This window comes from Scyliorhinus torazame, chromosome 8, assembly GCF_047496885.1.
Source record: "Scyliorhinus torazame isolate Kashiwa2021f chromosome 8, sScyTor2.1, whole genome shotgun sequence".
In the NCBI taxonomy this organism is placed as follows: domain Eukaryota; kingdom Metazoa; phylum Chordata; class Chondrichthyes; order Carcharhiniformes; family Scyliorhinidae; genus Scyliorhinus; species Scyliorhinus torazame.
The window spans coordinates 30211248-30238495 of record NC_092714.1 but is presented as its reverse complement, the minus strand read 5'-3'; the positions used below and the strand labels follow the sequence as shown (position 1 = coordinate 30238495).

Genomic DNA, 27248 nt, shown 5'->3' with positions numbered 1-27248 from the left:
GGCAAAGACCTTCATAGAATTTGAAGTCTACTTGGATAAGCACTTCAGGTGCCATAACCTACAGGACAAAGGCACAAGAGTTGGAAAGTGGGATTAGGCTGGACAACTCTTTTTCAGCTGACACAGGCAAATTGTGCTGAATTTTCCATCTTTCTGAGTTTTTAAGGTACACCAGTAATGCCAATGTGTCACACTGGGCCATGCCCACAATGTATATTCTAATATCATGTACTATGGGCGCGATTCTCCACTCCCACGCCGGTTGGGAGAATCGCCTGGGCCGGCAAAATTTCCGGGGACGCTGGTCCGACGCCCTCCCGCGATTCTCCCAAGCGGTGGGAATGGCCCGGTCGAGTTTTGCGGGCCGCAGGCCGGAGAATCGGCGGAGACACCGAAAATGGCGATTCTCCGGCACCCCCGCTATTCTGAGGCCTGGATGGGCCGAGCGGCCAGGCCAAAATAACGGGTTCCCCCCGGCGCCGTCCACACCTGCTCGCTGTAGTCGTGAGCGGTGCGTGAATGCTGGGGGGGGCGGCCTGTGGGGGGGCGAGGGGGGATCCTGCACCGGGCTTTACCTGAAATGTGGGGTGGCCTGCGATCGGTGCCCACCGATCGTCGGGCCGTCCTCTCTGAAGGAGGACCTCCTTCCTTCCGCGGCCCCGCAAGATCCGTCCCTCATCTTCTTGCGGGGCGGACTTAGAGAGGACAGCAACCACGCATGCGCAGGTTGGCGTCAGCCAACCCCGCATGCGCGGATGACACCCGTTATGCGGCGCCGGCCGCGTCATCTATGCAGCGGCGCTTTTACGCGGGCGACAAGGCCTGGCACGTGTAGATGACGCGGCCCCGATCCTGGCCCATTGTCAGGGCCTGAATCGGTCGGGACCAGGGCCGTTCCGCGCCGTCGAGAACCTCAACGGCGTTCATGACGGCGCGGCCACTTTGGCGCGGGAGTGGAGAATCGCGCCCTATGTTTTTTATTGTGTACAATGGGATTGCATTTCCCCTAGTTCCATCAACATAATATGAATGGGAATGGTTGAGCAGCATAAAAGATTGATAATTTTAAATGTGAGATATTTATATCTCCATGACGTTTTCTGCTGGTTTAAGGTTAGGCTCTGCCCACTAAACTGACTGCACCATCTGGAGCAATTTTAGTGTGTGACCACCGATTGCACAGGTTTGAGAAGACTCTTCAAATTCCCCTCACTTTCTTAGGTATACAGGCATGAGAGGCCATGTTTGAAAAGTTTTCTCCGATCAAAAATATATATATTTTTTGAAAATCTTTTTACTGGCTTTTCTCATATTTCTAAACAATTGCTGTGCATATACATTACATTTTTCATGCCCGCGCTAATTGACTTTATTTTACAGAGGTTTATTTTGTCCTTCATTTAACTAACTCTATGTACATTTTGTTGCCCTCTGGATCGGTCTATGATTCCCCCCCCTCTCCCCTCCACCATTGGCTTCAGCACCTTCCTCTTCTCTTGTGGTTTCCCCATCTTCTTTCCGCCACCCCCACCCCCCTCCACCCCGGGTTGTGCAGTCCTTTGATTCCTCATCTATCTCTTTTTCTTCTTAGCTTAGCCCTCGTTGCTGGCCTCAAACAGGTTTTGGAACAGGCCAACGAACTGCCGCCCAAGTATCCAGGAAGCCTTCCTCTGACCCTCGGATGGCGTACTTCTCCAGGTGGAGGAATTCCGAGAGGTCAGCGAGCCAGTCTGCAGCTGTGGGTGGTGCTGCCGATCGCCAGCCGAGCAGGATTTTCCAGCGTGCGATTAGGGAAGTGAAAGCAAGGGCGTTGGCCCCCTTCCCCATGTGTAACTCTGGCTGCTCCGATACCCCGAAGATTGTCACTATTGGGCATGGCTTCACCCTCACCCCCACAATCTTGGACATTGCCTCGGAGAAGGCTGTCCAGAACCCAGCAAGTTTGGGGCATGTGGGTATGGTTGGCCGGGCCCCTCTGGCACCGCTCACATTTGTCCTCCACCTCCGGGAAGAACCTGCTCATTCGGGTTCTGATCAGATGTGCTCTGTGCACCACTTTGAGCTGCTTTAGGCTTAGCCTTGCGCAGGAGGAGGTGGAGTTCGCCCTGCTCAGTGCTTTGCTCCAGAGTCCCCAACCTACCTTTGTCCCCAGTTCGTCCTCCCATTTTTGTCTGGTCCTGCCCAGTGGTGTTCGGGCTCTGTCCAGTAGCTGTCCGTATATTTTCCCACATAGCTCCCCCTTCTTGCTGCTTGTGCCTGTCATGTCCTCTAGTTGTGTGTTTTCTGGGGCCCCGGGGTGCCCTACTGTCTCTTTGCGGAGAAAGTGTTTTATTTGGAGGTGTCTCAATTCCTGTCCTTTTGCTAGTTTCCACTTCCTCGTCAGTTTGTCCAGTGTCGCCAGTCTGTGCCCTACGTAGAAGTCCCCGACCGTCAGTGTGCCCCCGTCCCGACTCCATCTTTTGAAGGTGGTATCTAGCATGGCTGGGGGAAATTTGTGATTGCTGCAGATGGGGGCCATGGGGGACATTTTGGTTATCCTGAAGTGCTGTCTCAACTGGGTCCACGTTCTCAGCACAGTGGTCGCTACCACTGGGCTCGTTCTGTATCTTGTTGAGGAGGATGGGAGTGCTGCTGTGGCCAGGGCCCAGAGGGTCGTTCCTATACAGGATGCCTCCTCCATTTGTACCCAATCTATGTCAGGTTCTTGTACCCAGCCCCTCACTTTTTCTGCCGTTGCTGCCCAGTGGCAGTATTGTTGGTTCGGTAGAGCCAGGCCCCCTCTGACTTATCCTCTTTGCAGTGTGGGTTTGGGAATTCTCAGGTTCTTACCCCCCCACACAAATGCCACGATTAGATTGTCTACATTTTGGAAAAAGGCCTTGGGGATGAAGATCGGGATGGATCTAAACAGGAAGAGGAGCCTTGGCAGTCCGTTCATCTTGATCATCTGCACTCTTCCCGCCAGGGAGAGTGGGAGTGAGCCCCACCATTGAAGGTCTTTTCTTACTTCCTCCACCAGGCTGGTCAGGTTCCACTTGTGGATCTGTGTCCAATCTCTGGCTATTTGGATCCCCAGGTATCGGAACCTGTTCTGGGCCATTTTAAACGTGAGCACCTTCGGCTCTGTCCCTCCCCCTTTTGGGTTCACTGGGAATGACTCGCTTTTGCCCAGGTTACGATTGTAGCCCGAGAAGGTTCCAAACTCTTTCAGTATTTGCAGTATTGCCTTCAGTCCTCAAAAATATATTTAATGCAATAAGAAACTGACTTCTCTAAATCAATGAAACTATTAAATGTTTCAGTGTGTTTTTCGTTAAGTTATCTCCAATGATTTTACTTTGGACACTTACCCTGGGCTACAGCACGCTCTTATTAAAAATGTATAAATTTGACTGATGAACCCATTTTTGGCTGTATGAATAAAACTGCCCCATTACCACCCTTAAATATTTCAAAGAATAATGTTTTAACGAAAAAAAATAAGACAATTACATTCACCTGTACTGCCCCTTGGTGCTGGTTGGCAGGAGGTTTCCCATTTATGATTATGCAAATTAATTTGAGTGGTACCGTGAACTAATCAGCACAATTTCAGTTGTATTTTCGGTACGTTTTCCTGACTGCATCCAGAGCAGATCTCCACGCCAAATGACTTCCATTATGTTGCATACTAGTGTTTTGCTCAGAGCATATCATATAATATATTACACTCCACAGTATATGTCAACAGTTTTCGTATGTATTTTGCATTGACTGGGATCGATGTTGACTTTGTACAACTGTATAAAATGGCTGATTTTAAATCAACTGTCCGTTACATCCATTCCAATTTTTATTTCCATTGACTTTAATGAAGCATGGGAAAGTGCACCAGGAAGTAAGTGTTGTACCTCTGTCTCTGTATTTTCACACAAGAGGTGTGAAAACAAACAAACACTCCACACCAAACTTTGATGCAACACGATTTATTCACTCAACTTGTTTCAAACAAACCACGTATTCAAATCGTATGCTATACAACTGATCACAATTTGTCTCAAGACTCACAGCTTCAGACATAAATAGATATTACCTCTCTGAACTGAATTGGCCAAATTCTTCTCGGAGGCCTGTTCTATTCTCTAAGCCTTCACTTAGGGTCACTGCCTTCGCGTTGGTTGATCCGAGGTCGTCGCTGACGCAGAATCGTCGATGCGTGGTTCTTATAGTCTTTCTGACACGTGTCCGAGATGGGTCAACTTCATCCTACTTCAAACTGTCTGATGACGTCTTTCTTCTAACCCCAGATCCATTCTCCCAGTATTGTGGTTCAAGGTGTCAGCTCAAGTTCTGCTTGGCATTTCACACTCTTTCCATTGGTGCATTGCAGACACTAAATAGGTCTCTGGTCAAAAGGTCTCATTTCAAGTTGACCAAAACCTTACCATCATGCCTGCAATCAGTAATTTTAGCACAAACAGGGTCTGATCGTGACATAATGTAATACATTGTATCACATATTATATCCACCATATAAACAGGATGTGCAATGTTGCTGGTTGCTGAATGGTGACCAATAAAAATGAATAAAAATTATTAAGCACTCGGAGTCAAACAATCGTCACAAATAACAGTATAATGACAGAACACGTGCTGCCTGTAAGGGAATACACTTGTTTGTTGCACTTGTGAAGTTAACCAGCAAAACCCATTCTTGGCTCCAGCGCTCATTGTTCGAGCTGACCTACGGTGAGATCCTTTGCACCACAGCTGACAGCTGTGGATCCCTATCTGTATTAATGATGACATTAAAGTAGTACAGTGATTGAGTTGATGTGTTTTGTTGGTTGTGTGCCTTCTATTATCTCACTCAGAATGTTTACTCCTGCCTGGGATGTGGATGCCACTGGTAAAGTCAGCATTGACTGCCCACTCCCAGTTGCCATTCAGAAGATGGTATGAGCTTTCTTCTTAAATTACAACAGTCCATGTGCTGAAGGTGCTCTTTCTGTGTTATAGGATAAGGAGTTCGCATAATTTAAATCCAGCGGTAGGAATGGCAATACATGTCCAAATAAGGGAACCTGGAGGGGATTGTCTTCCCATGCACCTAATCCTCTAGATGGTGGTGGTCACAGGTTTGGAAGGTGCATAATAATAGCTGAAAATGAGTCCAAAGCTTTTAGACTTTTCAACCAGTTAAGACAGCCAATTGCTTTGTACGATACTCCTGTACTAATCTTTTTCATGTAAAATTACTACATTTAAACTTGAGGAAAAAAATGAATGGATCTTATACAGACACAAACTACGCGAAGTAATTATTTTGTGCTTTTTGATGTGACATCAGGGTTAAGAATGTCAGAACAGGGAAATGGAAGAATTTCTACTTTTAACTGCCAGTGTCAGCAGCAAACATTTCCTGGTCAGGTACAATTCAGGGACAGGTCATTGTACCAGGATTCAACAATCAGCCTCAGCAACAGCTTCAGGAGTTCTCTCTGAGATCCCTGTGTAATCTTTCTATTTCACCAAGCAAGCATCGGGTGTAATGCAGGTGTTAGCAAAATTAATGTCAATAAATTGTTAATTGACATATGATTCTGTGCTGTGGATTTCTGACCATTTGCAGAGCTTAGAGGCTGTCTACATTCATTTTGCTTAGGTCTCTTGCTGATGTTAAACTGCTGGCAGATTTGCAGGCACGTGGCTCACAACATTTCTCAGATGGCCTTTCCCCCACCGTCCCACATGGCCTCAATGTATCCACAACTTGACAGAAGGTGGATGAGGAGGCCGAAGGCGACTTGCCAGCCCTCACTTCTGTTGACTGAAAATCGATGATTAGCTGCTTAAGGACCGCTTCTTTCTGGCTGCAATTTTGAGGCTAGTGGGAGGAGCTCGGGGGGGGGGGGGGGGTTGGTGTCGTGAATCGCGGCAGATTACCCTGCCCAGGCCTCAGACCTTAGGCCTCAGGCAGGAGGACACAAAGGGTTGGGGGGGGGGGGGTGGGGGGTGGGGGGGGTTCCCTCCATTAATGGCGGCAATAGATTAGGCTGAGGGTGACAACTGTGCATATCTACTTTACGGGATTATTCATACATATTTAATCTAAAGTATGTCACACCCAAGAAATCTACAAATCTGTCACAGCAACAGATGCCACCTGGTTTAACATTTAAAAAGACAGCAAATCCTCCTCTGCCAAAATGTACCATAAAGCATTTACACAAGGATGAATGTAATGATATTTGAATTGAATTTCTAGTGTAGAAAGTCCCAAGGAAATGGATAAAAGCAAATTACTGCCGATGCTGGAATCTGATAGAAAAATAGAAAATACTGGACAATCTCAGCAGGTCTGACAGCATCTGTGGAGAGAGAAGGGAGCTAACGCTTCGAGTCTGGATGACTCTTTGTCAAAGCCCATGAAATGGAGCCTGTCTGAAATCTGCCCACAGTGCTAACATCTCTAAGGAGTAAAATAAGCCCATGCCTGTGCATTAACAGCGGTAAATTTACTGCAGGATTAAGTGCACACAGCTGGATGAGGCTGTCAGGCTCAGACATTTAGTAATCAGATTGTTTCTTCCACCACTCTCTTGTACTGTACACAGGAAATATCTTTACTGAATCTTTGTTACCACCAACATAACTGTACAATTCCGGGAGAGGGACTTCAGTTTTAAGGATAGATTGGAGAAGTTGGGGTTGTCCTTCTTGGAGAAGGTTGTTCAAAATCATGAGGGATCGAGAAAGAATAGATTGGGGGTAACTGATATCATTGGCAGAAGGGCTGAAAATCAGAGGACACAGATTTACAGCTTTAAAGTGATTGGCAAAAGAGCTACAGATAACATGTGGGTAAACCAGCAAGTTGTTAGTATCTGAAATGCACTGTCTGGAGAGAGGGTGGGGGGACGGTAGAGGCAGATTCAATCATATCTTTTAAAAGAGAATGGACAAGCAACTGAAGATAAGGATTTGCAATATTAAAGGGAAAGAGTAGGAGTAGTGAAAATACTCTTGCAGACAGCTGGCATGGGCTTGGAGGACCAAATGGCCTCTTTCTCTGCTATAATTATCCGATGACTCTGTGATAATTAAAAGGCTTGTGTCCAACAGGCTTGCAACACCTGACATCAAGTCCAGCATTTACTGCACATCCCCAGTCGCACATCCATATTTCGGCATCAGCCAAAGGAGAATCCCGCCCATTGTATTTTATATCTGTTGCACTACGGTTTTTAAAAGCCTGGGTTAAGGTATATAGTTGTTGCAGTAATATTATTAAAGAACCTAAGTTAAGGTATCCAGACTGTGTGCCTGCTAAAGCTGTAACTAAAGGGACATAAACGGTGAGATAGTCATTCATTCCAACCACTTGGTTACAGAGAAAGGGCTAACGGAATTGTGTTTTGATTGCTGGAGATTTTCTGGATAATTTATGAGGGTTGTATTTAGCCCTAGCTAGCAGAATGCAGATGATGCAATTATTGGGAGGAGCCAGATCTATCTGTAGTTTTACAACCTAATAGATGTTTTTTAGTTGAACAGTAGTTTTGCCAAATACTGTCAGGTTGAGCAGAAGAGTCTGACAAGACAGATGGATTATCAGGTTGTTCTTGAAAGGTTCTCTCTCCAAAAGTCTCTACACAGATAAGCAAGAAACCTGTTTTGTTAACTTTATTTATAAGTGACGTTTGAACTGTATTGGGTTGCTCAATTGGAATTACTGGCAGTGTAGATAGTAAGTTAAAGTTTTTCCTTTTATTTAAGAACTGTTTAACGGATGTTAATGTGATTAATTCTGTGTTGACACTAAAGTTTGTTTTAACATAAAATATACCTATTGGTCAGTCATCACTCCTGGGGTGAAGTATAATTTTCTCCTGATCCTACAAGGGGGGGGGGGGAATGGTGAGGGGGCAGCGGGAGGTGATTTTGATTAACAAAACGGTTCTTTTTTTGGCTACCAAGACAGTGGCAGACCCTTGCAGCAGCAGGTATATGTTGGTCACCGGGTCATTAGCGGGCAGGTTGGTGGCGTTGGTCAATGTCTGCGTGCCGAATTGGGAGGATATAGCATTTATTAGGAAGCTCTTGGCTTCTATTCCTGATCTGGACATACATCAACTGGTGTTTGGAGGAGATTTAAACTATGTACTTGATCCTAGGCTGGATCGCTCTAGGCCAAAGTCGGGAGCAGCAAAGGCACATTTAGCTTTTATGGAGCAGATGGTGGGCAGATACAAGTATACCGCTTTGGATACTTGTGGGGGGGACGACTTACCAGGGGTAAGCCATGGGGTACGGGCCTCTGGCACGGAGTCTGTCCCTGTTGCTCAGAAGGGAAGGGGGGAGAGGAGCAGAGCATTAGTAATTGGGGACTCTATAGTCAGGGGCACAGATAGGAGATTTTGTGGGAGCGTGAGAGACTCACGTTTGGTATGTTGCCTCCCAGGTGCAAGGGTACGTGATGTCTCGGATCGTGTTTTCCGGGTCCTTAGGGGGGAGGGGGAGCAGCCCCAAGTCGTGGTCCACATTGGCACCAACGACATAGGTAGGAAAGGGGACAAGGATGTCAGGCAGGCTTTCAGGGAGCTAGGATGGAAGCTCAGAACTAGAACAAACAGAGTTGTTATCTCTGGGTTGTTGCCCGTGCCACGTGATAGTGAGATGAGGAATAGGGAGAGAGAGCATTTAAACACGTGGCTACAGGGATGGTGCAGGCGGGAGGGTTTCAGATTTTTGGATAACTGGGGCTCTTTCTGGGGAAGGTGGGACCTCTACAGACAGGATGGTCTACATCTGAACCTGAGGGGCACAAATATCCTGGGGGGGAGATTTGTTAGTGCTCTTTGGGGGGGTTTAAACTAATGCAGCAGGGGCATGGGAACCTGGATTGTAGTTTTAGGGTAAGGGAGAATGAGAGTATAGAGGTCAGGAGCACAGATTTGACGTCGCAGGAGGGGGCCAGTGTTCAGGTAGGTGGTTTGAAGTGTGTCTACTTCAATGCCAGGAGTATACGAAACAAGGTAGGGGAACTGGCAGCGTGGGTTGGTACCTGGGACTTCGATGTTGTGGCCATTTCGGAGACATGGATAGAGCAGGGACAGGAATGGATGTTGCAGGTTCCGGGGTTTAGGTGTTTTAGTAAGCTCAGAGAAGGAGGCAAAAGAGGGGGAGGTGTGGTGCTGCTAGTCAAGAGCAGTATTACGGTGGCGGAGAGGATGCTAGATGGGGACTCTTCCGAGGTAGTATTGGCTGAAGTTAGAAACAGGAAAGGAGAGGTCACCCTGTTGGGAGTTTTTTATAGGCCTCCTAATAGTTCTAGGGATGTAGAGGAAAGGATGGCGAAGATGATTCTGGATATGAGCGAAAGTAACAGGGTAGTTATTATGGGAGACTTTAACTTTCCAAATATTGACTGGAAAATATATAGTTCGAGTACAATAGATGGGTCGTTTTTTGTACAGTGTGTGCAGGAGGGTTTCCTGAAACAATATGTTGACAGGCCAACAAGAGGCGAGGCCACGTTGGATTTGGTTTTGGGTAATGAACCAGGCCAGGTGTTGGATTTGGAGGTAGGAGAGCACTTTGGGGACAGTGACCACAATTTGGTGACGTTTACGTTAATGATGGAAAGGGATAAGTATACACCGCAGGGCAAGAGTTATAGCTGGGGGAAGGGCAATTATGATGCCATTAGACGTGACTTGGGGGGGATAAGGTGGAGAAGTAGGCTGCAAGTGTTGGGCACACTGGATAAGTGGGGCTTGTTCAAGGATCAGCTACTGCGTGTTCTTGATAAGTATGTACCGGTCAGACAGGGAGGAAGGCGTCGAGCGAGGGAACCGTGGTTTACCAAGGAAGTGGAATCTCTTGTTAAGAGGAAGAAGAAGGCCTATGTGAAGATGAAGTGTGACGTTTCGGTTGGGGCGATGGATAGTTACAAGGTAGCGAGGAAGGATCTAAAGAGAGAGCTAAGACGAGCAAGGAGGGGACATGAGAAGTATTTGGCAGGAAGGATCAAGGAAAACCCAAAAGCTTTCTATAGGTATGTCAGGAATAAGCGAATGACTAGGGAAAGAGTAGGACCAGTCAAGGACAGGGATGGGAAATTCTGTGTGGAGTCTGAAGAGATCGGCGAGATTCTAAATGAATATTTTTCGTCAGTATTCACTCAGGAAAAAGATAATGTTGTGGAGGAGAATGCTGAGCCCCAGGCTAATAGAATAGATGGCATTGAGGTACGTAGGGAAGAGGTGTTGGCAATTCTGGACAGGCTGAAAATAGATAAGTCCCCGGGACCTGATGGGATTTATCCTAGGATTCTATGGGAGGCCAGGGAAGAGATTGCTGGACCTTTGGCTTTGATTTTTATGTCATCATTGGCTACAGGAATAGTGCCAGAGGACTGGAGGACAGCAAATGTGGTCCCTTTGTTCAAAAAGGGGAGCAGAGACAACCCCGGCAACTATAGACCGGTGAGCCTCACGTCTGTAGTGGGTAAAGTCTTGGAGGGGATTATAAGGGACAAGATTTATAATCATCTAGATCGGAATAATATGATCAGGGATAGTCAGCATGGCTTTGTGAAGGGTAGGTCATGCCTCACAAACCTTATTGAGTTCTTTGAGAAGGTGACTGAACAGGTAGACGAGGGTAGAGCAGTTGATGTGGTGTATATGGATTTCAGCAAAGCGTTTGATAAGGTTCCCCACGGTAGGCTATTGCAAAAAATACGGAGGCTGGGGATTGAGGGTGATTTAGAGATGTGGATCAGAAATTGGCTAGCTGAAAGAAGACAGAGGGTGGTGGTTGATGGGAAATGTTCAGAATGGAGTACAGTCACAAGTGGAGTACCACAAGGATCTGTTCTGGGGCCGTTGCTGTTTGTCATTTTTATCAATGACCTAGAGGAAGGCGCAGAAGGGTGGGTGAGTAAATTTGCAGACGATACTAAAGTCGGTGGTGTTGTCGATAGTGTGGAAGGATGTAGCAGGTTACAGAGGGATATAGATAAGCTGCAGAGCTGGGCTGAGAGGTGGCAAATGGAGTTTAATGTAGAGAAGTGTGAGGTGATTCACTTTGGAAGGAATAACAGGAATGCGGAATATTTGGCTAATGGTAAAGTTCTTGAAAGTGTGGATGAGCAGAGGGATCTAGGTGTCCATGTACATAGATCCCTGAAAGTTGCCACCCAGGTTGATAGGGTTGTGAAGAAGGCCTATGGAGTGTTGGCCTTTATTGGTAGAGGGATTGAGTTCCGGAGTCGGGAGGTCATGTTGCAGCTGTACAGAACTCTGGTACGGCCGCATTTGGAGTATTGCGTACAGTTCTGGTCACCGCATTATAGGAAGGACGTGGAGGCGTTGGAGCGGGTGCAGAGGAGATTTACCAGGATGTTGCCTGGTATGGAGGGAAAATCTTATGAGGAAAGGCTGACGGACTTGAGGTTGTTTTCGTTGGAGAGAAGAAGGTTAAGAGGAGACTTAATAGAGGCATACAAAATGATCAGGGGGTTGGATAGGGTGGACAGTGATAGCCTTCTCCCGCGGATGGATATGGCTGGCACGAGGGGACATAACTTTAAACTGAGGGGTAATAGATATAGGATAGAGGTCAGAGGTAGGTTCTTTACGCAAAGAGTAGTGAGGCCGTGGAATGCCCTACCTGCTGCAGTAGTGAACTCGCCAACATTGAGGGCATTTAAAAGTTTATTGGATAAACATATGGATGATAATGGCATAGTGTAGGTTAGATGGCTTTTGTATCGGTGCAACATCGTGGGCCGAAGGGCCTGTACTGCGCTGTATTGTTCTATGTTCTATGTAGATACGTTGCAGTTTTTTACATCCAAGAGATAAGGAATTCCCTTTAGGTGAGAAATGCGTAATACTCAGGTATAGTAATCTTGGACCATGCTCTGTATTTGGTAGACTTAGTGTTGAACCCACTCAGCGCCCACCGTGGAGATTGGATGCAGCGTTATTAATGGATTTGTGGTTTTGTGGGCATATGTCTAAAGTCATTGGGTGGCAGGCTAGCACAGTGGTTAGCACTGTTGCTTCACAGCTCCAGGGTCCCAGGTTCAATTCCCAGCTGGGTCACTGTCTGTGTGGAGTCTGCACGTTCTCCCTGTGTCTGCGTGGGTTTCCTCCGGCTGCTCCGGTTTCCTCCCAAGTCCAAAGATGTGCAGGATAGGTGGATTGGCCATGCAAAATTTCCCTTAGTGTCCAAAAAGCTTAGATTGGGTTACGGGATTAGGTTGGAGGTGTGGGCTTAGGTAGGGTGATCTTTCCATGGGCCGGTGCAGACTTGATGGGCCGAATGGCCTCCTTCTGCACTGTAAATTCTATGATCTATGATCTATAAATGTTGGGGTGTGGTCCAGTATCCTAACACAGCCTTCACAACATGAAATGCAATTGTTCAAACAGGTAACCTACACCTCCTTCTCAAGAGCAAAAGGTGCTGGCCTTGCTGGTGACATCCACATCCCCATAATTAAAAAAATTAAAAGTAAGCCACATTGATGTGGGGCTAGTCTCTCATATAGGATGACAGGTTTCCTTCCCAAGAGGCCATTAAAGAACAAATTGGGTCATTATGACAATACAATGGTTTCATCTTACTTTTGCTAATCTTCTTCTTCAGTTCTCTGAAGGCAGAAAAGTGCTTAAATTCTTACTATAGATAGGGTGAGGAGATAAGATACGGTGGCACGGTGGCACAGTGGTTAGCACTGCTGCCTCACAGCTCCAAGGTCCAGGGTTCAATTCCTGCCTCGAATGACTGTCTGTGTGGAGTTTGCACTTTCTCCCTGTGTCTGCGTGGGTTTCCTCTGGGTGCTCCGGTTTCCTCCCACAGTCCAAAGATGTGCAGGTTAGGTGGATTGACCACGCTAAATTACCCCTTAGTGTCCAAAAGGTGAGGTACGGTTACTGGGCTACGGGATAGGGTGGAGGCGTGGGCTAAGTAGGGTGCTCTTTCCATGGGCCGGTGCAGACTCGATGGGCCGAATTGCCTCTTTCTGCACTGTAAATTCTAATATTCTATGCAGTCCTGAGTTTCCCTCAGTCAGAACAGGGGTCAAATCCTTTGCTGCTGGTCTTACTCTAATCCACACACTAGCCAGCTAGGCAACCGACCTAACTTAACGAGCCCCCACTTTTACTGATACCACCTCCTATTTAATGTAAACAAATTAACTCAGATTCTCAACTGCCAATGTGGGTTTAAATTCATTTTGGATTATTAGTCCTGTCCTGTGGATTACTAGTCCATCCACATAACCATTACACCAGCACAAAAATGAACTAAATATACTGATTAAAATGGTTTAATAGTGTCAGAACTGATTGCTCTAAACATAAGCCTAACATAAATCTCCTCACATTAGGCTTGCCATTCAACCTGCAGCCTGATGCTAGAGTTAGACATTTCCCCCGGTCTATGGTTAGTAATATCGATTAGCAGTGGTCAAATTCTTGATATGAGAGAGGTGCAGCATAGGGGTTGTAGTTTTCTTCGACCTGTTCCCCGGGAACCCAGGAAGTACCCTGTCAACATGACAGAACATTTAAAAATAACAACTATGGTCTGGACCTTACCTGTCCCCACTTGGCTTGTTTTCAGCAATGGGTGGCATGCAGTGGGGTGGGAGAGGGTGGGGGGGAAGAGGGTGGGGGGGGGGTGAGGGTGGGGGGGCATGTCAAATAGGTTGGATGCCCATCCCACCAGCTTTCTGCCCACCCCCATGGCATGGTAGTCGGATGGATATAAAAATGATCAATCCCGCCCGCCATTTGTAAATGAATTATTAAAGATCAATTGAGCTTGTTAGCTGGATCGTGATAATATGCTGCCCACACACTGTAGTTGGAATGCATTGCCTGGCGGAGTGGTGGACGCAGGTTCAGGTGACGCATTCATGAGGGCATGAGAATGGCAGGGCAATGGCACTAAGTCATGGTGCTCGTTTGGAGAGCTAGTGCAGAAACAATGGGCTCGATTCAACTAAATGGGAACAAAGTCCCATAGCGAGCGCGTTTAGCGGCATGTTTCCTGGCGCTCACAGTGCCAAGAAACACATGGCTATACAACACCACTCGCGTTGTATAAGGGGCCTCAGTGGGGACTGTGCGGCCGAGGCCGTACATAGCCCGTTTTGTACACTGGGGAGCTCCGCTTGCCGGAGTAGTGAGAGATTGGGATGCCAATTATAAATGGCGTCCTGATCTCCGAGGCCCCGAAGTGATCCTCGATCCCCCCCAGTCCGAACGCCACCTCTCCCTCCAACACCCGCGCAGAGCATCCCTGACCTGATTGCATGTGTGCAAAAAATGCCAGCTTGACACCTTGGCAGTGCCATCCTGGTACACTGGTAGGATTTGTATTTGTATTTGTATTTGTTTATTGTCACGTGTACCGAGGTACAGTGAAAAGTATACAGTTCAGGCCAATCATTCCATACATGAAAAAAAAACATAGGGAAAACATAAATACACAATGTAAATACATAGGCATCGGCATCGGGTGAAGCATACAGGAGTGTAGTATTAATCAGATCAGTCCATAAGAGGGTCGATTAGGAGTCTGGTAATAGCAGGGAAGAAGCTGTTTTAAAATCTGCTAATGCGTGTTCTCAGACTTTTGTATCTCCTGCCCGATGGAAGAGGCTGGAAGAGTGAGTAAGCCGCGTGGGAAGGATCTTTGATTATGCTGCCCGCTTTCCCACGGCAGTGGGAGGTGTAGACAGAGTCAATGGGTGGGAGGCGAGTTTGCGTGATGGACTGGGCGGTGTTCACGACTCTCTGTAGTTTCTTACGGTCTTAGGCCGAGCAGTTGCCATACCAGGCTGTGATGCAGCCAGATAGGATGCTTTCTATGGTGCATCTGTAAAAGTTGGGAAGAGTCAATGTGGACATGCCGAATTTCCTTAGTTTCCTGTTGTGCTTTTTTGGCCGTAGCATTGATGTGAGTGGACCAGGACAGATTGTGGACCAGAAGATCTCACAGTCAGCCAATGGGGAGACTGCCTCCCACTACTAAGAATCAAGTCACGGGGAGGCCAGAGAATCTTGACCGAAGATAGATTTTGTAACTTGTATATATCTGTAATGATATAGTGGAGTGCTGGAGCAGTGTGGCATTGTTAATCTTTTCTTGTTTACTGGATGCTTTATTCTTTTGTTAAAGTTCATCAGCAGACTCCTGTGACTCTGTTCATTAGCCACCTTCCACGTATCTGAACATAAAATGAAAGTTAGGATCTATCAAGCTGGCTTCCACTCTGCAATCTGACTTGTCCAATTAACATCAACTGGGATCTTCACAGTTCCAGCAACCAGAGAATCCCTAAAGTAGGAGCAGTGGAGAGAGATACATGGGCCCCGATGGGCTGAATGGCCCCCTTCTGCGCTGTAATAATTCTATGATTCTATGAACTCACAGCTGCAGATGGGAAAGAGTTGTGGCCCAAAGCCAGGATCATGCTTCCGTACCTGGGTTAAATGCCACTCGAACCTGCTTACTCTTCCTAAGGAAGGGGAAGTTGTTAGCCGAGTTTGACTCACGAGGTACAATTCGAAAGACTTGAGCTATGTGTTTACATTGACTTAAGCTGTGTGTTTAGTGTGACATGAGCTGTCTGTTTAGTTACACTTGAACTATAGTGATAATGGAAGTCTAGAATGCCCTGAATGTTTTCATCTGTCCACTGGAAATGTAAACAATGTCATGTGATTTTTAACTTGATTACAAACTTGAAAAATTTCTGACTTACTGTCAGCATGCTCCTTTATTAATCACAGTTATACATACTTTAAAATATATTACATGTGATTGTCTACTTGATGTAGAACCCTATCAATATGATAAATTATTGAATTTCACAATCAAGGTTATATCAGAGACATTCTTTTCCCTAGAATATAGGTCGATCGACTGATTTTTATGAGTGACTTGGCTCATAGTCATGTTTAAAAAATCAAATAGTTACAAAATGATATCATTGTGTTTTATTTATGTAGCTTCTATATTTAGAAAGATGTGCACAAAGAGTTGAATAAAACTGTGATACGTAGAGTTGAAAGGCCCTGGCGTTACAATACTTTTATAGCAATAATGAGTTTGTTCATAAGACTGGAGTCCCTTTCTCTAGAAAAGGAGACAAATGCTCCATTTCTAGGCTTAATATTATTCATAACTGGAGTAGGCCTCAGCCAGGGCCTGCACTGTTCACAGCCTGCCAGCAGGTGGAGCCTCTTCCTGCATATCTCCTGCTTCCTCCCCTTGACCCCTCTTGTGTTGATTTCTTCATCACATTTTACTCTCGCCCTTCAGTAATTAAAATTAAAGCAAATAACAAAAAAAGTTTCCAATAGCCTGCGCATATTCCGGAACATTGTGGACGGACACAATTCCCCAACAGGACTGTGGGTCTACTTACACCACATGGACTGCAGTGGTTCAAGAAGGCAGCTCACCACTTGCCTTCTCAAGGGCAGCTTCAGATGGGCAATATATGCTGGGTTAGCCAGCGACGTCCACATCCCATGAATGAATTTTAAAAAGGACTGCGTCTATCATCATGTAGCTACATGCACTTGCTTTTCTCCTGTAAAACTTTAAAAGTTATTCCAAGTTTTATTTTTATCACTGCACATGGTCTGGGGGGAGAAAACCAGTTACAATATTCAGTTCAAAGTGGTGAAATTATGTTAGTTATTGAAAACTCTGGTGAGATTTCACTGTGCATTGCAAGAAGTATATATTGGCCAATGTGGCAGATTTATCAGATTTACCAGAATTTTAGTGTTACACGTAGGTTAAATAAAAGGACCGATTGCATGAACTGGGCTCGTATTTCTGTAAGTGCAGGAGATTAAGGAGCGATCTATTTGAGGTATTTAATACGATTAAAGGAGCAAATAGTGCAGGTGGGGATAAACAATTTTTCATAGTGGGAGAGTTCAGAACAAGTGGGCACAAGCTTAAAATTAGAGTCAGGCTGTTTAGGTGTGATGTCAGGAAGTACTTCATACAAAGAGTAGTGGAATTCTCTCCCCCAAATGCCGTTGAGGCTAGGTGAATTGGACCTTTCAGAACTGTGATTGCTAGATTTAGGCAAGGTTATTAAGGGATTCGGGACTAAGGCGGAGTTAAGATAAAGATTAGCCATCATAACAAAGAACAAAGAAATGTGCAGCACAGGAACAGGCCCTTCGGCCCTCCAAGCCCGTGCCGACCATGCTGCCCGACTAAACTACAATCTTCTACACTTCCTGGGTCCGTATCCCTCTATTCCCATCCTATTCACGTATTTGTCAAGATGCCCCTTAAATAACTGAATCTAACTGAATGGTGGAGCAGGCTGAATGGCCAACTCCTGTTCCTTTTGTAATTCCTGCCTCGGAGATATGTAGAGATGACACAAGTTTCTATGTCTAAACAGGAGCTTTATTTGAAGTGCTTTTAAAATGTCTGCACTCATATGGTTCCATTGTCTTGCTTCAGTTTAGTTTCTGTTTCTCTAACCACACTCACAGACTTGAGTAATAGCAGAGAAAAGTCAATAGACACATACAATAAAGCACTGAACAACTAGACAATTGAATACAACATGTTTTTCCGGCTGGTAAACTAAAGGATCGCATTTTCAATTAAAAACCATCCGAAACAATATTTACATATGTTCATTAGTCAATTCTTAGAGTTCAGCATATCTGTTTTCTCCAAGAACAGAGGCAGTGTTTGAGATGTAAAGGTCGTTGATGACTACACGGAGATCTAGAATCTTGAGGTTGCGATTCTGTGTGATTAAATCAATGAGGTGGGTGATCAACATTGTAGTCGCTCATCGGAAAATGAAATGTATCCTTATAATCGCTGTCCTCAAAATATCCAGGTCTTTTCGCTATCAAGTGTCTAGCATTTCACTTTGTGTGTTGTTATCCAAAAGATAAGTGTTGGTACTGAGCAACCGCTTGATCTGCGTTGGCCCTGATAGAGATGATGCAAGTTTGTGGTTATAATATGACCGTTTGATGCAAACCCCAATCTCCAATTTCAAATTGTGGTTTCTTTCTACTTGTTCACTTGCTTTACAATTTCTTCTGTTTTTGCTCTGAAATTCCTGTTGAATAGTGGTGATGTCTTAAGATTGGTCATGGTTATGCCCAGTTATAGGTTCAGCCGGTCTCCTTCTGATCAGAGTGTGTGGGGTAGATCGAGATATGAGGATTAGGACATGAATCAATTTTTTTAATGCTTTCTCCTCCGACTCACTGGCTCTCAGACTGTCCATGATCCTCGATCCTATTGAATTTTTCGATGCCACCATTCGATTGTGGATTGTATCGCACTGTCAGATAATGGTCACTTACTCTGTGAATTGACAGAAAAAAAACTGCAGTCTATTGGCCATAGTTATTGTCCCCAGAGAGCCCCGTTTTGTAAACAACTGGCCGAGAATGTCAATGACTAATGTGGTGGTTCTGGAATTTGTTGCAGCGACTTCTGGCTATTTACTATGTGGATCATGAACGAATAATAAGCAAAAATGTGATTGCTATGGACTGCTTGTACTTCTACAAAAATATCTACTTGGAGTTGCTGCCATCATTTTGCTGGTAAAATGGGGTCAGTTACAGAAGTATGGGACATGGTTTAACAGATTTTTCACCAATTAGAAACGCTGCACAGTTTCTAATTAACTTTTCTATATGGCGATCTATTGCTGTTCACCAGGCTGCTTCACAGGATCATTGTTTCATCTTAACAGCTGGATGTCCTTCATTGGTTCACAAGTGGGATGTTTGCGGATGACTGCACAATGTTCAGCACCATTTGCAACTCTTCAGATACTGAAGCAGTCCATGTCCAAATACAGCAATACCTGGACAAACTCCAGACTTGGGTTGACAAGTGGCAAATTACATTCACGCCACACAAGTGCCAGGCGATAACCATCAACTACATTACAGAATTGCCCCTTGACATTCAATGGCATTACCATTGCTGAATCCCTCACAATCAACATCCTGGGGATTACCATTGATCAGAAACTAAATTGGACTAGCCATATTAATACTGTGGCTGCAAGAGCAGGTCAAAGGCTAGGAATCCTAAGGTTAGCACCTCACCTCCTGAACCCCCAAAGCTTGTCCACCATCTACAAGGCACAAATCAGGAGTGCAACGGATTACTCTCCACTTGCCTGGATGAGTGCAGCTCCAACAACACTCCAGAAGCTCGACACTATCCAGGACAAAGCAGCCCGCATGATTGCTCCCCCTTCCACAAACATTCAAACCCTCCACCACCAAAGAACAGTGGCAGCTGGTTGTACCATCTACAAGATGCACTGCAGTAACTCGCCAAGGTTCCTCAGGCAGAACCTTCCGAACCCACAACCACTACCATCTGGAAGGACAAGAGCAGCAGATTCCTGGGAACCGCACCACCTGGAGGTTCCCCTCCACATCACTCACCGCCCAGACTTGGAAATATATTGCTGTTTCTTCTCTGTCGCTGAGTCAAAACCCTGGAACTCCCTCCCTAACAGCACAGTGGGTGTACCTATACCTCAGGGACTGCAGCAGTTCAAGAGGGCAGTTCACCACCACTTTCTAAAGGGCAACTAGGGATGGGCAATAAATGCAGGTCTAACCAGCGACTCCCACATCCCGCAAATTAAAACATTGTAATGCTTTTGGAATACAGGTTCATTGCATCACTCCATAGTACACGATCAGTTCTTCACTTATTTGTCCAGGTCACTCAGCATTTAGGTACTGGCTTAATTTCCGCAGTATGCTGTCTGTTACTGATTCTGCCTTCAACTGCTTTTGCGTAATAAGATTCATGGCTGTATCTGAAATCACCATGATCATGCATTGTTCAATGTCAAAAATTGCTTCACTATTGTTAGCTTTTTTTCTGATAGTAATATGGCCAAGCATGTCGGTGACATGGTTGCCTGAACCTGTGAGATACTCAATCTTGAAGTTGCACTGATGAAGACAATCTGACCCTCTGTAGATGTATAGAGGTCGATGACCTGACCCTGACATGGCTAACAATGTAATTAGGTCTTGGCGATCAGCGTGGAGAGATCTCTAACATCGAGAGATACAAGTGCCAATGTTCACAAGCTATGGAGTGATGGTCAGTGTTAGGGGTGTTTTCTGGCCAGACTCAATGGCTGGAATCTTAGCTGGGTGTGTGGGTGAGCTTTGATTCAGCAGAACCATTGCTAGATCATTTGCTTCTTAGGCACAGTGGGGGTGGCACGGTGGCGCAGTGATTAGTACTGCTGCCTCATAGCACAAGGGACCCTGGTTCAGTTCCAGCCTCAGGTGACTGTCTGTGTGGAGTTTGCATTTTCTCCCCATGTCTGTGTGGGTTTTCTCTGGGTGCTACAGTTTCCTCCCACAGTCCAAAGATGTGCCGTTAGGTAGATTGGCCATGCTAAATTTTCCCTTAGTGTCCAGGGATCAATAGGTTAGGTTAAAGGGTTATAGAAATAGAGCGGGGGTGTGAGCTTGGGTGGAGTACTCTTTCAGACAATGGGCCGAATGGCCTACACTGCACTGTTGGGACTCTATGATCTTAGTGCCTAGTTGACTGAATGCATGGCCTCCAAAGGTACACCAGTTGAAATAAGGGATGCTCAAAAGGCCAGTACATGGAAAGCTCAGATTTCTTAGAAGGTTGTTGGGCTGGAGGAGGTTACAGAGAAAGCGAGGGATAAGGCCATGGGGAGTTTCAAAATAAGAATGAGCATTTTATAATCAGGGTATTGCTTAAGTGGGAGTCAGTGTAGACCTACACTGGTAGTTTGTACATTTCCCTGTGTCTGCATGTGTTTCCTCCGGTTTCCTCCCACAGTCCAAAGATGTGCAGGTTAGGTGGATTGGCCATGCTAAATTGCCCAAAAGTGCCCAAAGATCTGCAGACTAGGTGGAGTTATGGGGATGGGGTGAGTGAGTGGGCCTAGGTAGTGTGCTTTTTCAGAGAGTCGGTGCAGACTCGATGGGCCGAATGGGACTGTGTGCGACTTAAGATACAGCTGGAGGTGGCGCATAATGCTGAGGCAGAGGAAAGAGTGGCTAACTATGTATTAGTACGATTGGAGGTTTTTAGGACAAAATATTCCAGCATCATCTCACCATGGAGTGGATGTCACACTTCACAAGTCACACCTTAATTATTCATGCAAATGTTAGTGTCTCGATTAGAGAAAAAAAATAGAAAGAAAGCCATCACTCCTTATTAATTTCTTCTGACTTCCTGGAGGAGCCAGATAATTAACAAAATTAGGGCAGCACGGTAGCATTGTGGATAGCACAATTGTTTCACAGCTCCAGGATCCCAGGTTCGATTCTGGCTTGGGTCACGGTCTGTGCAGAGTCTGCACATCCTCCCCGTGTGTGCGTGGGTTTCCTCCGGGGGCTCCGGTTTCCTCCCACAGTCCAAAGATGTGCAGGTTAGGTGGATTGGCCGTGATGAATTGCCCTTAGTGTCCAAAATTGCCCTTAGTGTTGGGTGGGGTTACTGGGTTATGGGGTTATGGGGATAGGGTGGAGATGTTGACCTTGGGTAGGGTGCTCTTTCCAAGAGCCGGTGCAGACTCGATGGGCCGAATGGCTTACTTCTGCACTGTAAATTCTATGAAAATGTTGCTAAATAAAGGGAGGCTTCTCTGGCAAATAATTAGTTCTGTCTAACTGAATTTAAGAAGCAATTGTAAGAAATTAGTCAAGTTTAGCTTTTTGCATTATAGAATAATGTTTGGAAAATGGTGTATTCTATGACTTAGGCCGGGACTTTGCTCCCAAGTCGGGTGTACAGATTTGGGACATAGAAACATAGAAAATAGGAGGTGGAGGCCATTCGACCGTTTGAGGCTGCTGCGTCATTCATTATGATCATGGCTGATCATCCACTCAATAGCAAGTGCTAAATCCAACTGCTTCTTGAAAACATACAATGTGTTGGCCTCAACCACTTTCTGCAGAGTCCACAGACTCAACGCTCTCTGGGTGAAGACATTTCTCCTCAACTCTGTCCTGAACATTCTAACCTGTATCCTCAGACTGTGACCTCGGCCCCATAAACCTGAGCCGGGAAAAGGAGGTCTGGATGTTGGGATTCTTAGTCTGGAGGGACAGGATGGTCGGGGGGGGGGGGGGGGGGGGGGGGGGAGAGGCCTCAGGAACCATCCAGACATAAAATTTGTCTATTAATTATGTCATTATTTTTTAAAAGCTGATAAAAAACATTCAATATATTGAAATCCCTTCAACTAATCACTGATAAAAACAAACATTTCACTTAAGTACTGAATCCCTCAAGTTTTTAATTTATTTATGGGATATGGGCATCACTGGCTAGGCCAACATTTTTGTCCATCCCTAGTTGCCCTTGAGAAGCTGGTGGTGAACTGCCTTCCTGAACCTCTTCAGTCTCTGTGGTGTAGTAGATACACCCACAGGGCTGTTAGGGAGGGAATTCCAGGATTTTGACTCTGTGACAGCGAGAATTTCCAAGTCAGAATTTAGCACGATGATGGTGCCACACAATACAATGGAAGGTTTGCTCAGTGTGGAGATGGGACTTTATCTACGCAAGGACTGAAACAAACATCTTTACTCTATTATCACTTGCAGTTGTAAAACTGCTCACTTAACAGGCACCCCATTGTGAGAATGTTAGGTTGTAAAATCAATCCCGCAGCAAACATCCTACAATAATAACCCTCAGGCTTATGTCAACAAATTTAAAGCCCAGTAGAGCTAAACCCCTTGGGAGCTTTGACAGTTCTTTGACAGCTTTCACAATTCTTTGACAGTCATTTGACAGTTCATTGGCATTTTGACAGATCTTTGACACCTTCGTCAGCTCCAATGAGATTACACTTCTTTTATGCATATTCATGTCTACTTATAACATTTACAAAAGGCACCTGAACTCTCCCAAAGGGATACGTTACATTTCCCGAAAGGGCACCTTACCTTTCCCGAAAGATATCCCAAATGTGTTCTGGGACCATATCCAAAGGGGTACCTTACTTTTCCAAAAAGGTATCTGGCCATCTAAACAAATCCACAAGTTTCAGACCTGCTCTTACCAGGTCCAATTTGCACACTTTGGGTTTCAGGAACCTACCTCACAAAAATCACAAAGTAGTGGAGACGGCTGCTGATTTATGTGGAAAGCTGCCTCTGCAGACTGTGACCTCAGATATGCAATTTCAAATCCACCCCAGCTCCCCACTCTCCTGTGAAAATGGCAGTGGCCAGGTTTAGGTGGCGACCTCTAAATCTGAGCATCTGTCGGCAGTTTTGCACAGATGAATTCTCTATCAGTACAAAACCTCAGGCCCGAGTTAGAGCAGTGCCTTGAAAAAGTCGGAATTATACAAAAATAATGAAAAATGGGTAAAGTTGCAAATCCACATGATGCTGAAAGATTAAAAATGTGTTGAAATGTACGCAGTAAATCTATGTACGTATAATAGTGCATACTCACTGCACACAATTCTATCAGCATTCAGTAATTCTACAAAATAAGTCATACGTCTAATTAAATCTGCAGCAATGAATACAGATACTTCACTTACAGAGAATAAATAAAAGCCTGATCTCAGTTGCAGAATTGTGAATTATTTAAATACTCAGATGTAAAATAGAGCATGATTAACATCTTTTAATAGGCAGTAAAATAGCTCATGGTGGATGGTGCCAGTATCATGAAAGAATGTCATTGCATTGTTTGAAGCTGACATAAGGATCATCTGCTTTGCTTCCCTATCAGTCACTGTTAAAGGGGTTGATGTGTTGGGTATGCTGGGTCTGCGAGGACTGCGTTTACCAGAGCAGTGAGAGAGACAGGCTAACAACACTTGTAGAAGTACAATTCTATTTTATTTAGCTATTAGCTGTTAAACATACTTGCACTGTGGGTTGACACTATGTTAGGTTGACTGGAGACCTGAGGCTAACCTGACCAGACTATACTGCTAGCACATGGTAGATGTTTGTGTTACTGATCACGGGCTCTGGCTGTCTCAGAGACTGCATCCCGAATGAACGGGAAAATTCGTGCCCTCTGGCTATATAGTGGCCGTGTCCTGACTGGTGATAGGCTGCTGTGTTCTATGTGTTGATTGGTCTTTCAGTGTGTCAGTCAGTGTCTGTCTCTGCACCATCATATACTTGTGTGTATATTATGAAAGGAGTCGCGCCTTTTGCCACCTCTATTTTATAGACTATTAAATGTTCTTGATACAGATGCTTGCAACATCGCTATTTGTAGTGCTCAGAAGAAATCTTCCCTAAATGAATTGGTAAATAATGAATGGTTGCAAACAATTCAAAAGACATTAAAGTAAAGTTTCAAGAAAATCCTTGGGCCTAGAAATTTGATGGTGCCACAACCATTTTTGAATTTTGTGCACTCCATGTATTGACATCGAGACGTAATCTCCAAGTTTAAGCCAGGAACTCCAAACTGTGGGACTCCTCACTCTTTCCTTTCACCTGTAATCCATGTCAGCAGTCAAATTTAAGTTTAAAGTACCATTTCAATTCTTCCTTTACTTCATGTTCCCTTTGGTTGTTCTCAGTCTTGGTGGTGCTGTGAGCGATGGGCCTCAGTCCTTCACTTCACCCTCTCAATTTAAAAAAAAATCAGGTTTGGCAGCTTTTCCCAAAATCAATTTCCATACTTTCCATCCGCTGCTGAAGCAGACTTTGCCGAGTGAAGATATTTTTTACATTAGAATGATGTGGTAAAACAGATTGCAGCTTGACAAAGAATTTCAGCTGCATTAAATCAGACGTCAATTATATTTTGTCTACAAATGTCAAATAAGTCACAACGCCCTAGTCATGTGCAGTTGATAATGTCTTTGTTGACCAGTCAGAATCTAGTAAGCAAAATAAAACAAATCATTGCCAGCTGCTTGTGTTTTGTTGAAATATTAAGTGTTGGCTTGTTAGTTTTCGTAATTTTTAAATGAATCCAGGAAACTCACCAACTAAACATTAGGCGTTCGATAGTACAAAGCTTGAGTATTGCTGAAAAAGAAGACATGTTGAAGCTTTTCATCCTGACTTATCAGACCACCTTGTGAGAATACCGTATAAGGAGAAAATGACCTTAACCTTGTACCTTAACTCCATCTACCCACCTTAGTTCCATTTCCCTTAACATGGGGTCTACATATTCTGCAGGGGCTTGGATCTCTGAGGAAGAGGTACAGCTTGCTCCACATCAGCCGCTACATCAACAACAACTGCTACAGCAGTTCATATGTCACACGTGCCTTGGTTGCAAAAGCCTCCAACAGCATTGACATGGATGAGGCCAGTCAAACCTAGAGGGCTGGCATGTAGGCATCACTTCCAGTGCCCTCCTTAGAGGACTTGTGTTAAACTCACCGCTGAGGGAATGCCCATCCTTTGAGGGTGTTGTAAAGTGGGTGGGAGGAGGTGAATACTGAGGGTCAGTACTGGAGGGTGACTTGAGTGGTGCACCATGAGAGACCATACTTCAAGAGCAGGGTGGGGTTCTCAGGAATGGGTTGCATTCCTGCCTCATGAGGAATCAGGACCCTCGTGGAATTTTTTCATAGAATTTACAGTGCAGAAGGAGGCCATTCGGCCCATCGAGTCTGCACCGGCTCTTGGAAAGAGCACCCTACCCAAGGTCAACACCTCCACCCTATCCCCATAACCCAGTAACCCCACCCAACACGAAGGGCAATTTTGGACACTAAGGGCAATTTATCATGGCCAATGCACCTAATCTGCACACCTTTGGACTGTGGGAGGAAACCGGAGCACCCGGAGGAAACCGGAGCACACGGGGAGGCTGTGCAGACTCCGCTCAGACAGTGACCCAAGCCGGAATCGAACCTGGGACCTTGGAGCTGTGAAGCAATTGTGCTAACCACAATGCTACCGTGCTGCCCCAAAGTCCTGAGCTGAGCCATGGAGCGGATATCCCTTGCCATGGAGTGCACATCCTACACTCCTTCATTGTGGATGCCGCCATCACAGTGCTGGCCCCATTGCGTGGCATTGACAGCACCTTTTCCTCGGTCAGAAGACAATGGGACTCCTCCAGTTGGCCTTGCAGTCCGAGGAAGGATACTGTCATCCCTTCCTGAAGCTCGAGACTCTGCCTTTGCAGTTCCATCATCTCGGGGACAACTGGTCGCAAGGACACATCAGCAGCCAAATACTCCGGTATCCCTCCGAGTGTCAGATCCCAGGGATGTCCCTGCCTCCACTTGCTGTGGATCACCAGTGAGCGATGTTCACCAGTGACGACTCAGAAACCTGCCTACTACTTAATCCCACCAAGGTGTGAGTATCTGCCCTGGTGGAGTGTGTGGGTGACAGGTGTGATGCCTATGGTTATGTCTGAGAATTCCCCCTCTGAGCTGCTTGGGTTAGTGGTACCCAGGGGGCACGAGGATGGTTCCGGGCTGCTCGTCTGACTGCCCTGCAAGGGAAGGGAGATGGCATTAGTATATCACAGGGGTAAATGAAGCAGGATGTTTACTCACAGAATGACTGTGTGTCCTTCTCACTTTTGCTTGCTGCCCCCACTTTGCCATCATCGCTGGCGCAGTCCTGCTCCTCCCCGGCCAGCTCAAAGGCTCTTTCCACGTGGGAGGTGAGGGCGTGGAGTTCCTGCATGATTCTGGGTGGCTGTGCCCTCTCATGCTGCCTGTGCTCAATTTTGTCCTGCGGAGAGAATAATGGGAAGAGTGTAGAAGGGGGTCCTGCCAGTTCAGATGGTTGAGAAGTAGCATGTGTGGGACTGGAGTGGGAGCAGGGATGTGAGGAGCTGAGTTCAGACTGGGGGACACCAAGGTGGTCGTGGGGAGGACGAGGGCCTCGTGACAGGTGGCAACCCACGAGGTGTTGGTGTGAGAGATCATCTTGGTGATGCGAGGGGAGGGCGAGGGGGCGCATTGAGAGACTGCATTCAAATGAATCCCTTTGTGCAACTAAGATGTCTTCCTCTTCAGCTTTCTATTAATCCTCTGTGGTGTTACCATGTGGTTTCAGCTTAACTTGAGGCAGATTGCCTGTTCCCCTGCTCTGACACATGGTTGGTGCCCTCTGGATTTTGGGCCCTATGTCGGTTCCATCATCCGTGTTAGGCTGAGCTGAGCTTGGACTGACCAGTGCCCTCTGATGGGGACGCTCCACTGCTGTTCCCATCCCCAGCACTTACTT

The 27248-nt window shown here is 45.8% G+C and overlaps 1 protein-coding gene across 3 annotated transcripts in view; it reads left to right on the top strand.

The window, feature by feature from the left end:
- The window catches only part of LOC140427713 (transcriptional regulator Erg), a 425982-nt gene that overhangs the window by 80162 nt on the left and 318572 nt on the right, over positions 1-27248 (top strand). The window contains exon 1 of one of the 3 annotated variants that reach the window (XM_072513248.1): positions 5056-5126. The exons of the other annotated variants lie outside the window; for them this stretch is intronic. The gene's annotated coding sequence lies outside the window, so the exon portion shown is untranslated. Of the gene's footprint in view, positions 1-5055; positions 5127-27248 lie in introns of those variants that run through there. 3 annotated transcript variants of the gene reach the window in all.